The sequence below is a fragment of the Aythya ferina genome (assembly GCF_964211825.1).
Source record: "Aythya ferina genome assembly, chromosome: 4".
In the NCBI taxonomy this organism is placed as follows: Eukaryota; Metazoa; Chordata; class Aves; order Anseriformes; family Anatidae; genus Aythya; species Aythya ferina.
Genome location: NC_140300.1, coordinates 63,175,957 through 63,190,226, shown reverse-complemented (window position 1 = coordinate 63,190,226; position 14,270 = coordinate 63,175,957). Strand labels below are relative to the sequence as shown.

Sequence of the window (14,270 nt, the reverse complement as noted above, 5' to 3'; positions counted from 1 at the left end):
GATCAATCTCTTGATGTTATTGACAATAAATAGGAAATTATTCATTTACATCAGCATCTACAGTTGTGTAGTTTAGGATTTTTGATTCTTTTGTAGTTCAAGTAAATCAATGCAAATATTGATATTCTTGATGTTACTCATTCATAATTTGAATTGTGAGAGGGTCTTTTCCCCAAAATACTAGGTTTTTGGAAGTATGTGACTGTGAAATACTCCATCTTTTTTTTACTTATCCATTCTGTTACTCTTTTTCACTTGGGTCACTGCGTAGCACTTAGAAACAGATGAATGTTTTGAGAACTTGGCCTCTAATGGTCTAAAAACAAGGATGCTTTTTTAAAAGTGTGTATGGTCTTGGGTCTTGGCACATAGCAGACAGTCGGAGTTGGGGGATTCAGCACTGTTCATGTTTTGAGTTTTATGCTGACAATATGCTTTGTCCTAATAGTTTCTTCGAGACAAAGATTAGAAAGCAGTCTGGGGAGATAAAGAAATGTCACCTAAGCTTGCTCAATAAATACTTATGAGTAAAATTGTGCTGACCTTTACCTGCAGTGTGTTCTCTACAGCATTACACCACAGCCTTTAGCATCTCCTGAAGCAGCCTTTGCCCTTTCAATGGCAACAAGTGTTTCTGTACATTGGTCTTAATACTGGTGTGATGTTTCCTTACTCCATTGTCAACCTACCTAAAACAAAAAAAAAAGGCACCTCCGTTATCAAAGGTTAGAAACTTACTTCCAACTGTTTGACTTCATTTCAGGGTCTCACAGCAGGCTTTGGGCACTGTGATGTGCAGTTGCTCCCTTAAGGAAAGCCACTGTTTTGACTCCTGTAACTCAGTGGTGTGATGAGCTCCCTGCCAGCCTGCACCCCAGTAGCAAAGCAAGCAACAAAGCAGCACCTAGGTTGATGTGAGTCCTCAGAGCGTGGACAGACAGCAAGTTTCCCTGCATTTCGTTGCAGTTTCAAGCTATCGTGCCACACCACGGCCTAAATGGAGAAGACTGAGTGGATTAATGTAGGACAGGTGCTGATACCCTGTACTTTGCAGCAGTGTAAGCTTCCTTCGTGGCCTCACTTAATTTCAACTGAGTATATTACTGACAGCGTTTTTTAAATCCCCCTCGGAGAACGCATCCTGACTGGATAATGGATTGTAATTTCACAGGGTAAGATCAAGTAACCACATTATCAGAAGCTGATCAGCCACTAAGTAAGGATGATGAAAAGAAATACAATAATGCAAAGCCATTTCCCACAAATGGCAGCCGTACAACACTGGCAAATCCAGGCTCTTACGGCTGAGATTAAATGCATCTTTCTTTTGTGTAAAGCCATTATGTGCAGCGTGAAGTTGGAGTTACTTGGAATAGTTTCAAGAAAACAAAATGTTGTTCAAATATGCAGTTTGCATTGACGCTGAAGCAATTCCAAAGATTTATTCATTCGGATGGAAAGATTTTGATGGTGCGAACAATCTGGTCTCTCTAATAATTTCTGACCAGTAAGAGAGAAGAAAAGCCTTGGCTAGAACACCTGCAGCGTTCAAAAGGAATTATTTCAGCAACAAAAAATATTCAAAAGGTTTTGTTTGCTAATGTAGAATATAGAATGTAGAAAAATCCTGAAACCTCAATAATTGGCACAAAATATAATTAATTTTTTTTTCAGACTTTTCTATCCATAGATGTGTTAAAAGGTTTACAATGGCAAAAGGAAACCTAGCTCCTGTTTTAGAATCTTACTTTTTATCTGAAGTTCTTGGGGTGATTGGTCTTTTATTGCTTTTTGAAATGTTACCTGTTATTTCTTCTTACAGAAGAAGCCAAATCGTTCTTAGTATTTTTCATTTCAGGGCTTCATTAATTGGGTTTCTGAAACATCTGTCAGCGTAACCTCCTTCTTTCACAAATTTTCAAGTTTTCAGAAAAGTTGCCATTTAGTATGACATTTTTAATATTCAGTCTCAGCCTGAAAATTAATCTTGAGCTAAAAGAAAAATGATCAGTCCTTTACTTTTACATGCATTGACTAAAAAAAAAAAAAATATTCTTGTGACATTTTTCTCTCAAAGCAGGAGGATTCTGAGAAACAACAGAATTCCTGAAAACTTGGAATTAGACAAGCGAACAAAAGAGGATTTTATTTATTTCATTCAAGCAGTGCCAGTGCCAGTTTTTCTCAAGCTTGAAATGGTTGAAAAATGCAGCAAAATTAAAAAACAAAGGCAAACATGCTCATCAAATTGAATAACTCTGTGTTGTTTTTTTTTTTTTTTTCTGTTTTTTCCTCCTGTTTAGTCTCTTCTACCTACACAGCTACAGCACCTGCCCCCCAGCTTAGTGCTCTTCTTGTTGCACACACATCGGATGTAAAAAGATGTTTCTCCTGAGATCAGACCGCTTTCCTGGCAGGTATAGGGCCCGGTCCAGCATGGGAAGCAGTGTTCAGACTGTTCTGCTGGAAGCAGAAGTAGGTGACAACAGCCCAGGCATTGCCTGCAATTTGGCAGCATCACCCTTTAAAGATTACCACCTCATCAAGCCTGCCATCTTCACAGCACCTGAGGCCACCACGTAACCTGAAATAAAGCCTGCTGAGACAGCTGCCTCCCCTACGCAAGGTACAATGCTGAATGCCCCTCCACGACCTGCCTGTATGGGCTCCAAGCCTCCCTCAGTGCCACTGCTAATCACCAGACAGAAATGCAGACACCAACAAGTGTGCCTTGTGGTTTTAGGCCACACAGCATCCTGGAACTCGGAAGTTGAACGTGGAAGTTGAGAAGAACAGGGCTTTAAACTCGAGCTCCATCTGCAAACGGTACTGTTAGCGCCAGAAATGCTTCTGTGGCTTCTCGTGAAACACCTGTGTTCACAGTGAGAAAGCATTTTCCACCTGTTTTCCTATTGCTGACACATACCTGTTTATTCACGCTTTTCTTTATCACAAACAATGTTTGCACAGAAGCATTTTAAAGCCCCCAAAATTGCTGCCTGTACAGCAAAGTTGGCAGGGAAGAATGCACTAATTTGCGTGAAGCTAACGATGCGCAGACTTCCCTCATCCTTTAGCAAATCAGGGAGGAGAGAGGCTTGCTGTTTGTATTAGTTGGCGTGTGACAACTCAGCAGTAAGTACTTTGGCTCTGAGGAGGAGCAAAGCTAAAGCAGACGGTTGCCACAGCAGACTTTAAAACCTTGACAGGAGCCGATATGTGAGCTTGGGCTGCCAGAAGTACAGCACTTGTTGCTTGACATGTTGGGACAACAGTGTGTCACTCAGCACCTCTGGAGTCCGAGTTTCAGTTTAACAGCTCCTAGTCAGGAACGGCTGGGACCAGCTTGCAAGCAGTTTCAGGACAGCTACCGTGTGGTTACATCCAGCTGTCAGAATTATCTCTGCTTTAAAAAAAAAAAAAAAAAAAAAAAAAAGAAAAAGAAAAAATAGCCAAATCTGCTGTTAGGCTGACAACTGTCTCTATAAGGCACTCTTGCAATTTCCGTAGCCGTTCTGGGGACAGGGTCATACAGACAGATGTGACAAGGAGAGCTGTGGCATTTAACAGCCTGGGAAACAACACGGGCAGATTACCTGTAAGCTGTCAGTGTGCTTTGCCAGGCCTTCCTGCTGCAGAAGGCAACTCAGTTCAAACAAACACCTTCAAAAACGCTCTAAAATACATCCCCTGGGTAGAAACAATACACCCCACTGTGTGGAGTACTCTAAATGGCTGAAGATGCTGCCTGTATGTAAAGGGAACGCGAGGGAGGATTTAGCATCACATTTGCAATCCTCTAGGACTAGAAATCTGCTAGTGGAAAGGGAAAATCAACATCTGCATAGTGGAGTCTGATGCAGTTACTGTTAGTTCTCCAAGCTGATGAGATACAGAATTTGTTTTCAACAAGGAAGCTCTCCAAGCACCCTGGCTCACCTCTGCCACCTTGCAGTGGGAGACCAAAGTGCCCACATTTGGAAGGACGCACGCCCTTCAGCCCACTTGCTAGATACCCTGTACAGCTTTATTAAATAAGTGGCCCTTTGCCCTGTCTAAAAAGCGGTGAAATACAGCTTTGCTCTTCCTTTCCTGACCATCAGCTCTTTTTCCGTATGCCCAGCACCTCAAGCTGTCAGGCAGTTGGCAAGCCATGTAGTGCTGCAGATGTACCAGACATAATCCTGGTGTGATGCTCTACCGCGCTGACTGGCAGGGATGAGCCGACGAGGGCTCCTCGCTGTGCATGCATGGCAGAGCCCCGCTGCACCCTCACATCCTCTGCCTTTTTCTCTTTCCAGAGCTGCAGACGACCACGGGCATCGCTGCCGTGCAAAAGACCGTGCTCCAGTTTGCTTTCTGCTGTGACTTTCCACGGAGAGCAAGCCACGTACGAGCGCCGCAGATGCTGTGTGAGAGCCCACCCGGTTTAGCAGTCTTTGTGCCAGAGCTCTTGGCACTCTGTCAGCCCTGAGAGGAACTGGCTGTGCCTGCAAGTCTCTTTACAGATAAAGAACCTGCTTTGCTGATGCTGTTGTCAATAAAAAGGAATTGGGGGGTTCATTCTGTTCTCCAAAAGCTGATTTTGCATGCAAAAGCACAACAGCGAAGAATGGACACTGAAAATAACTAGTAAAGGAACACGATCGCAGTCCACTTTTTTTTTTTATTTTTTCTTTGCAGATTTAGCTGGTACAGAGCTCCCAGCTTCAAGGTGAACTGTTGGTGTATACAGTTTCAGTAATAAAAAATGGCCTCGGGTTTCTAATAAGCATGTGAATTCACAGCATTTACAGCAAAGCAGACTGACCCCTGGTGTATGAATTAGGTTAAGCTGAGCATGGGACTACCTAACTAGAGGGAACCACAGGCTCAGCCTCAAAATATTTCTTTCAGAGGACTTCCTTGGCAGATTGACACCAATTTAAAATTAAACACTTAGTTCTTCAGCCAGAATAAAAATAAAAATTTAATGAATAGGGCCAAAAAAAAAAAAAAAAAAAAAAAAAGTTTCTCTCAAAGTTTCTCCCAGAAAACATTTCTGTTTTCAGCTAGCTGTAGCACTGGAATAATATGAGATGTGCTCAAGGGTAAAGAAGAATCTGTGTCCAAAGAGGAAAATAGCAGCATTCTTGTATCTTCCTTTTGCACAGCCTACCAGTGTGCACTGATGACATTATCATTTTTGTTCTTACACGATAACTGGTGCACCACAGCTTTTTAAAACACTCCTAAACAAAGGGAGAGGTTCTTTTACAAAGAGTAGAGGAGGCCCCTGGAACCCTACAGACAAACCCAGCACGTCCTGTGTTGTAGGGGAATATCGCCAGGGGGATGCTGCACAGACCTGCCAGCCCCTGGGGTCAGGAGACAAACTGGGCTCCTCAGGCCCAAGTCTGAAGTCAGCACTGCTGAGATGCTGATAACGAAGGAGTCAGGCATCTTCCCCAGCAAAATATTTAGGGGTTGCTTTAATAATGTGCTGTGTGTCACTACTGGGCAAGTTCTGAGCCAAAAGTTGGCCGGTTCCTACTTGATAATCTTTAGACTTCATGAGACGAAGTTTTCAGGTTTGATAGTTTCTCACATGGAACTACTTTCTATAGCTGTCTGTTGAGAAATGCTACGCAAGAAGGCAAAATCTTCAGCAGCAGCATGTGCCTTATTTTCAGGAGCTCTGTCAGCTTGGTCCCAGAGAAGCTGAAGTACAGTTTACATCTCTCCCTCCTGAAATCGAACAACGGGTAGCAACAATACGGGACAATATAAAAGTGCCAGTAAAGCATCTGTAGCTACTTACAACAACAGAACAAGCAGAAAGTCATTAGTAAGACTACTAAAACCCACAAATTAAATTATGTATTTCTCCCCCGAGGAAAATGGGAGATCGAGCATCGTAACTATTCCACAGGCAAAGACCATCTGGGCAGGATTTTGAAAATCATAGCGAGTGTGTTCATGTGGACTGGGCGTTTGGCCAGAGGGAGCTTACCAAAAACTGGAGCCCTCAGGGGGCTCAAAGGCAGGTGACCTGGAGGCTCAGCAACAGGAGCAGCCAGAAGGAACTTGGTTTAGATTGAATAACACCAGCATGTTTGTGTCCTTGAGTAAAAGTGTCATGATAAAGCAGTTAAAAAGTAAATCTCTCAAAACCTAAAAAAAGATAGTAACATTTTATGGGATAAAGAGTTTTTAATTCAGTTATTTTTAAAGCCCTCATTCAGATGTTTTTAAGCCTAGGAATGAATAAAACACGGCTGCTCACACCATCCAGCACAGGATACTGCTTGCTGCACCCTTCCTACATAGTCGGTGGATAGAATGCAAATCAAAGCCTCTAAACTGGTCATCTTCTCTTAATTGTCCTGGGAAAGAAACACTCTTTTCTTGTAATGTGGATTTGCATGCCTGTGGTTGAGCTCTCTGAATATCCCTCTAAATGCACAACTTGAGAAATCCACAAGGAATAAAAGCTCTGCTTTCTGATCCACTTCAGTTAGTTCATGGCCTAAATTTGGGGATTTGCAAACTTCTCAGAAAAAGGATGCAAGGATCCCAAACTGTAGACAATCAGAAACTGTACCTGAGGTGTCATCTCCTAAAAAACTTGCCAGTATGAGAGGACTCCCCCCAGGCTTAAGCCAAGTTACCACACTGCCACCACAAAGCAAAGGACAAGGCCGCCATTCCAAAGTTAACAGTCAGACAAGGTTTGGGTTTGTTTGTTTGTTTGTTTTATCATGAAAACATCTGCATGCATCTCTGTTAGCCTCAGCACATTTATTTCCATTGCTTAGTGGGTAACCAGGATCAAAAATCTGGTCTTTCATTTTCAGCACATAGTTCTGTTAACAATAAATTTGTATATATAATAAAAGCCTATTTTGAGAGATGATTTTTAAAGACGAGTGTGTATGATTTTGTTTGCAAAGCAAATGGTTGGGTTAGGTTTAATTCATCTATATCGAAGGCCATGAGAGTTGCTGTATGAGAGACAAATACAATTATCTTTACCACAAGAATAAATGCATAATGAAATCCTAGCCTTCCCTCTTTAAAGTAACACACTCCACAGTAAGCATGGATTTAGGCAAAGCAATGGTCCCTGGCCACACAGCACACGTTTAATGAAGTTACTCCTCAGCTGTTTGCTGCTGAACTGAACTGAGCCAAAATCGAGATGAGCTAACTGAGTTTGTGAGCGCTCCTAGCCCGTTACGTGGAAGCCTCCTCTGACAGAAAACACTTTGCTGTTCCAATCTAAAAAGTTTGTCAGCTTATCGAGAGGACAACTGCTCTACCCCTCCACAGAGCAATTAGAGCAGAAGGCAATCACAGGAAGGAATTAAGAGGGATTTGTGGTCAGACCTCCCGTTAGGATCGCTCAGACCAGATGGATTTGTACATGCCCAGGATCTCTCCCTTTGCCTTGCCACGTCCTGGCCATCAACAGCCTTGGCATGGGTGCACTGAGAGAAAGCCAACAGTACTTGTGTGCCTTGCAATTAATAAGCAAGGTTTTAATTTACCTATAAAAAATACATTCTAGAAAGCTGATGAAAAGCCATTTTATTAACTAAACAAAGTATTTTCTCAGGGCTGAATAAATGACCCCAAAATTACATAGTCCATCTGATCTCAGAAGGGAAGCCTTTTAGTTTCAGGAAAAAAAAAAAAAATCAAGACTTTTTGCATGGAAAATCATGTCATTGGAACAGTATGCACTGCAAAATGGAGCTTTAATAGTCAATAAAGCCAGAAAAAGGCAGTGCTTGCTACCTCATAGCTAGCAGGTTTTCAAATTATGGAATTCATCTGTCACACTCCACTTAGCATATCTGTATCACTTCACTCAGTAATGCCACCATCAGATAGCTATTTTAATAGTAAAAGAGTAAATGAATAGTGTAAAGGGTAATAGAACGGGGGAAAAAAGAGACAAGACAATTAAATCAAGATCCTTTTTTTTTCTCTAACACTAAAGATTTCTCTTTAACTTGTCTTTAAATGGGGACGAATGTAAAAAAAAGGGGGGGGGGGGGGGTCTTATTTAACAAGGTGATTCACTTGACACAGGAGGAATCTTCAAGGTTATTTCAGGGGCAGATGTCCAGAGGTGCTTGCACTGCAGAAGTGCAGGTGGACATGGAGGATTTCACTGCATGGACAAATGATTTGCAGAAAGCAAACTGTGATCTGATCTTCAGAGGGACTTAGGACTTGTCCCTGTAATTCAAAGCCTGCACCTTTACAGCCTTTTTTCTCTGTGGCAGATGACAAGCAGTGGTCTTTGGACAGCCTTCAAGGTCTAAGCCGTAAACTCTCGAGCCCCTTTGAGCAGGCTGGCTGTGCACACACTGCCTCCTGCCCGGGCTGTGATGGAGCCAGCTTAGTCCTTGGAGTCTCTGCAGCAGAAGCAGTTGAATATGCAAACTGGCAGGAGCCTCAGGCAGTTCTCCAAATGTGCATCTACATGTCCTCCCCTTCCCCAAATGCTTATATCACACCGGACAGGAAAAACACCTTTCTTGAAGAGAAGGTGCAGAAACGGGGATTAAGCATGCAAACACCTTGCTTGCTTTGCCTGTTTTCATGGTGTCTGGCTTACAAGAGCAGCACAGACCACAGCCACCCTGCTTAGTACCAAGGAGGTACCCAACCTTGTGCTCCAAGCTGGGGAACAAGCATGCAAGCCAGCTTTACTACTGAAAAAGTGAAACGGTGGGCTCTCCTCACCCCACCACTCACATTTTGTTGGCACAGCTGAAACCATCAGGAGGCTTTAGGAGCCACTGGGTTTTGCACTAAAAAGCTGAGTTGAGTTTCCCTCAGTTCCTTTGGTTCTAGCGCTCGCTTGGGCAGGAGAGGCAGCACAAAATGCTGCCCCAGCCTGAAAACTGAGAGCTGCAACATTTTGTGTTTTGTTTTTAACCTGAGCATTCCCACACCATGCAATGCGTGGGGGCACAGGGAGTGAGGATGGCAAAGAAAGAAGCATTCAGATAATTTTTTCTAAGGTAAAGCCCTAACAACCCCTGTTATGTGTAGCCTACACATAAAATCCGCAGTGCCACATTTACTAACCAGCCTAGTAGAAAAGACTCCTTGTATCTTCTTTACATCTTCCCGTGCCTTTTCATAAAATAAAGTGCACCTATTGCACAAGAGATTATCTGAATTTTTCAGAAGATCTTCTGTTCATTATTTAATAGAACAAGAGAGCATACATTTGGGGAATATAAAAATGTTTTATTCACTATCTTCAGCTGACTCTTATTTTTCCTCTACCCCGGTAATAGAGTTAATACATTTGTATGCATTCTCAATGTGGTATTTCACATTCCACCTGCAGATGTATCTTTTTGTCTTTGAAACATCTATGAAATGCATTAAATAATCACTGTAAGCCATCTTTTGTTGATAACTTTATCATTTTACTGCCCTGAATTATTCATACAAATCCAACATCATATTGCTGTATCATTACAGGAAAGCAATTAAAGTAGACTGTGTGATTTGGGGAAAATGGAAACACCTCTATTCTGTCGCACATAGCAGGTACTCTCCGTTCCCTGCTCTGGTCAGTGTCAGAAGATATTGGTCAGAAGTTTGCAGCTGTATTTGGGGTGGAGGTGAAGGGAATTGTTTTTTCAGAAGTGGTACATGGTCAGCATGGCACAGTCTGTCTCCAGTGAAGCTCACAGCTCCTGCCTGCTGCAAGGCATCTGCAGGTCTCAGATGGCGGCTCACAAAATCCCAGCTTCGTCCCGGCAGAGGGAAGTGGCCGATGTTAAAAATGCGGCCACTGGATTTAGGTGGCTTAACACCTCTGCAGTGTTTTCATGTACCTGTGAACGCCACTGATCCTTTAATACCAGCCTGTAAATTGAAGTCGACATTGTAACTTACTTTATGGAAGAATACTCATCAATCTGAGCACCAATCTACTTGCGTTTGTTTGAAATTTGTGTTTCTTTCACAGGGCGCTCTTTATACAAGAAAAGAGTACTCAATACATGTCTGTTTTGTTTGTTTTGTTTTATTTTCAACAACTCAGGGTACACTGAAAAAAAAATCAATGGCCGCTCTAGAATACATATTAAAGTCATGGATTTTGCTGATTTAAAGAAATCAAGACAGAGGAGTGGGAAATCTGCAGAATTGGTACAGTATTTGTGTTTAGACCAGATTCAATGCAAACATCCCAGAGGAAACAGGAATTGCCCCACACTGCCTCATACAGCCACACATAAAAAATCAATCCCACTGATGAAGGGCACTAGCAGAAAATGGAAGTACTCCATAGGAAAACATCTCATGAAAGCTCAACTTCAAAAGATTTTGCTATTAGAAAGCATAAATACATTACAATTCTACATACATATATATATATTTCAGTGCTTCAAGTAACAAATTATTCTTTGTACTAGAAACACCAAAGAAGTTAATGAAGCATTTTCTTACTCTGTAGAGACCTATTTTAGGTAATAGCCATAAAACTGGAGGAAAAAAAAAAAAAAAAAGAAAAAAAAAAAAAAAGAAAAAAAACCTTTTTATTTGAAAAGCCAAATCACATTTTAAAAAAAGAATACACACAGGAACCCCTTCTCTGCCCCTCTCCCCTACATCAGCAACAGTACCTTTTCTAGAGATGACAAGGTGGGACCACAGAGCACATGGAGACTGAGTAGCAAAGTGAAAATAAATAATAATAAAATTCAACCTAGACTTAAAAAAAAAAAAAAAAAAAAAAAAAAAAAGTTCTAACAAGTCACTGTCTCTGTCATTTGCACAATGAAGCACTGGTGGTCAAATAGGCACTTATTCACATTCAGCAACACAGAGCATAAAAGAGCATAAAATAAACCAGGGAGTTGGCAGGTTAGCTGAACGTAACATGCTGGGTAATTTATTATACACAGCTCCCTAATGAGCTGTGAAATAAATTCAGATTTGGCCATTTTAGTAAATTCAGAATAATCTCCATTTCTCAAATATCTGAGCTAATGATTCACAGTTTGTTCACAAATGGAAATGTCACTCCCCTAGTCTGTTGCTACTGGTTTTAATGTCAAGGGAGCAGTAGCAATTCTGTAGCTCTTCTTTGCACTGTAGGGATGCCTAAACGCTTCAGCCAAGCTCAGCCTTCCTTCCTGACAGGACAGCACAGACTCTTCACAATGTCTTCACTGCAAAGTAGACATTTTCTAAGACAGATCTGAAAATGTCTTTTGATCTGAGAACTTTGGCAAAGGCTATCCTGCCTGTTTTTCTTCACATACTGATTTCATTGCCACTTTTTAACCAGAAAACTCATTACTATCTGTTTTGTGCTTGGGTTTTGGGGGTTGGATTTTTATATATATTTTTTTTCAGAAGTGAAATGAGCAGTTACACACGAGCAAAGGTAGGAAAAACATATAGATACTTGCTTATGGTTCTCAAAAATACATGGCATAAAACTGTTCTTTAGCTTAGATGCACATATTATTTGTTATAACTATAGGGAAGTATTAAATGTGATGAGCCCAAGACTGCTAACCCTCAACTGGCTCAGCCCCACGTTAACTGTAAATTCATATGCCACAAACACACAAACCTCTCTTGACCTGCAGGATATTTGTATTCCATCACACCCCATTTTAAAAGTCTCAGGCAAAGGTGATTTTGCAGATCACAATATTTCATTAGCAAGAATCTTTCTGGATACTCATTTACAATTTTCTTTTCCTTAATTAAGTCCAACTACTTCTGGTTACACCTTTGTGTGCTTCATTAAATCATTTCATTTCCTCCTTGGTATTTAACAGCCTTTGGTTATTTGCAGACTGCTGAGCTCCATTCTCACCCTTTGGGTTGGCTAGTGGCCAAAACTAAACTAGCTAGCTCAGATCCTCAGATGGCATAAATCACTTTAGTACTTTTAATCTTCTCATACTGTACAAGTCACTCATTCCAAGTCAATGATCTGCTCATCAATTTCTTTCTCTGTCAGCTCTGACCTCTGCCCACTGATAACACAAGGCCCAGACTCAGCACGGCATTCGAGAGATGACTGCACCAGAGTATTTCTGTACAGGCAGCTCTGAATGGCACTGCCTTTTCTAAATGGGCTGCAAACCAATGATGTCTAATCCTAGATGCTATCAGCTCTGTCTCTTTCAAGATTTTTTTCTCTTAAGGTTTTGTAAGTTTTCAATAAACTCACTGGGGGGAAATAAATAAATAAATAAATAAATAAATAAATAAAGTAACTTATTTACACATACAGTTTTGTAATTTCTCCTTGATTCGCTATATTTGTCTTTCTCGTAGAACATAGTGATAGGACAAGAAGTAATGTCTCCAAACTAAAAGATGGCAGATTTAGATTAGATGTTAGGAGGAAATTCTTCACTCAGAGGGTGTTGAGGCACGGGCTGCCCAGAGAAGCTGTGGATGTCCCTTCCCTGGAATTGTTCAAGGCCAGTCTGGATGGGGCTTTGAGCACCCTGGTCTGGGTGTTTTGCACAACACATTGGTCTGGGCTGCAGTTTGAAACTACCCAGCAAACTTTTCAACTCATGAAACACAGAGAAAAGTACATTTTCTGTTGGAGAACTCTTCCTTCCTGAGCAGGATCTTCCCTTCTTTTCCCCCAGCTTTGCTTGGTTTAATTCTGCTGCTCACAGTAACATGCACCAACATGGCCACAGGACTGAGTGCCTCCTAAACCATCCTGTGCAGGAAATCAGACCTGCAGAGATTTTAAGCATGAACCTTGTAAGGCTGGAGGTTTTTGAGGTTTCCTGGAAAGATCAGCCTCTTGGAGTAGAGAGGTTATGTGAGCATATCAGCTTTCATTACCAGAAAGTTTAAGCTTCTCATCTTTGAAGCCCAAAGCATGATGATCTTAATGTCAGTGTTGGCAAGGCTGGCACTGTCTATCTTAGCAGAGAAAAGCTGCAGGATTCTGGAAAGATGCTTAATTTTACATGTGACCCATTCCAACGGGAATCCAAAGATGAAAATTTTCACCCATGCAAAGAATTCTTGCCGTGATGGGCAATCAGATGTGCCACAAAGGATTGGTCTCACCCCAACTTGCTTCCCCTGCCAGTCCAAATATTTTTAATGCTTTTCTCTTTCCCTCCACAATCCATACACATACACTCCTTTCTTGACATCTTTACTTCTGCAATCCCATAACTAACCCAAGAGTCAATAAGGAAGCTCCAAAGTGTGCACTTCTGAGGGAGGGATTGTGGTTTTATACTGTGCCTCAGCTTCTGCCAGAAGCCAGCTTCTCACTCAGGTAACCCCTCTGAAAGCCTCAGGCAGCTACATGTGTGATAAAAGCAAAGGGATCCCAACACAACTTAAGGTTGGTGGTCCAGTGCCTGCAACACTGGTGCTGCTTTCTCAGCTGGGGTTCCCAGTTTCTGCCCCAGCACACATAAATATTATGGTAGGCCAGTGACACGGAAATAAGCTCTTTGCCTTCAGTTTTAGAGAAGTTTTATCTCAAGGCCTTATCTAATTGGGATGCAGTCATTTCAAAAAGATTTGAGAAGGCATTATCAACAGCATCCCGCAATGCCTGTTTTAATTAAGCTGTGTTGAACCACCTGCACTTTGAGCTTCTTATGCCTTTGTTTGCTGGGTATGAATCATCTTCGTCATTTGTGATTTCATTCTTTCACTGATGGAAAAGATAGCAGGAAAGGATTCCTCAGCATTGATTAACTAAGCCCTCACCCCATTGCCCTTGGTAAGTTTAAAGAGAACTGGAGGTTATAATCATCTTTATCACTGCACGTTGCACAGCCACGCGTTTTTTCCATCTTTCATTTCATCACATCATGACTTTGCACTTAAAGGAGCTCTGCTAAAGCAACCATCCCCTCTCACTGAATCCCCCTTCACTGAACATGGTTTTATAAAAGTGCTTACTATTGTCTGGAGAACATAACATTAATCATTAATAAATCTCTGTGCTGTCCCACACTGCCTGCCTGGCCTGGGGCTGCTCAGGTTGGGTTATAGGCACAGCGGGACCGTGCCTGTTCCGAAGGCCGGTGAATCCCACAGGCCTGGCTTTGTTCTTTGAGGACAGCGCTGACGGCAAAGGCCTGAACCTGCAAAAGCACTTCAGAGCCAGCAAGGTGCATGAGGGAAAGGAACAGAGCGGAGTATTTCAGGGCAAATTGCAAAAGAGACTACTCAGGAGTTTCAGAAATAGCCCTTCCCTCAGACTCAGAGGCATAGACCCAAGTGCAAAAGCCACCTTA

General features: G+C 41.9%; 1 long non-coding RNA gene across 2 annotated transcripts; it reads left to right on the top strand.

Moving 5' to 3' along the window:
* Positions 1-6,832, top strand: LOC311436256. 2 transcript variants are annotated; one of them, XR_014692701.1, is made up of 4 exons: positions 1-1,172; positions 2,304-2,626; positions 2,744-2,826; positions 4,302-6,832. It is a non-coding gene; the product is annotated as an uncharacterized lncRNA (long non-coding RNA). The 2 variants fall into 2 exon arrangements; XR_014692700.1 differs by lacking the exon at positions 2,744-2,826.
* Positions 6,833-14,270: the final 7,438 nt, after the last annotated feature.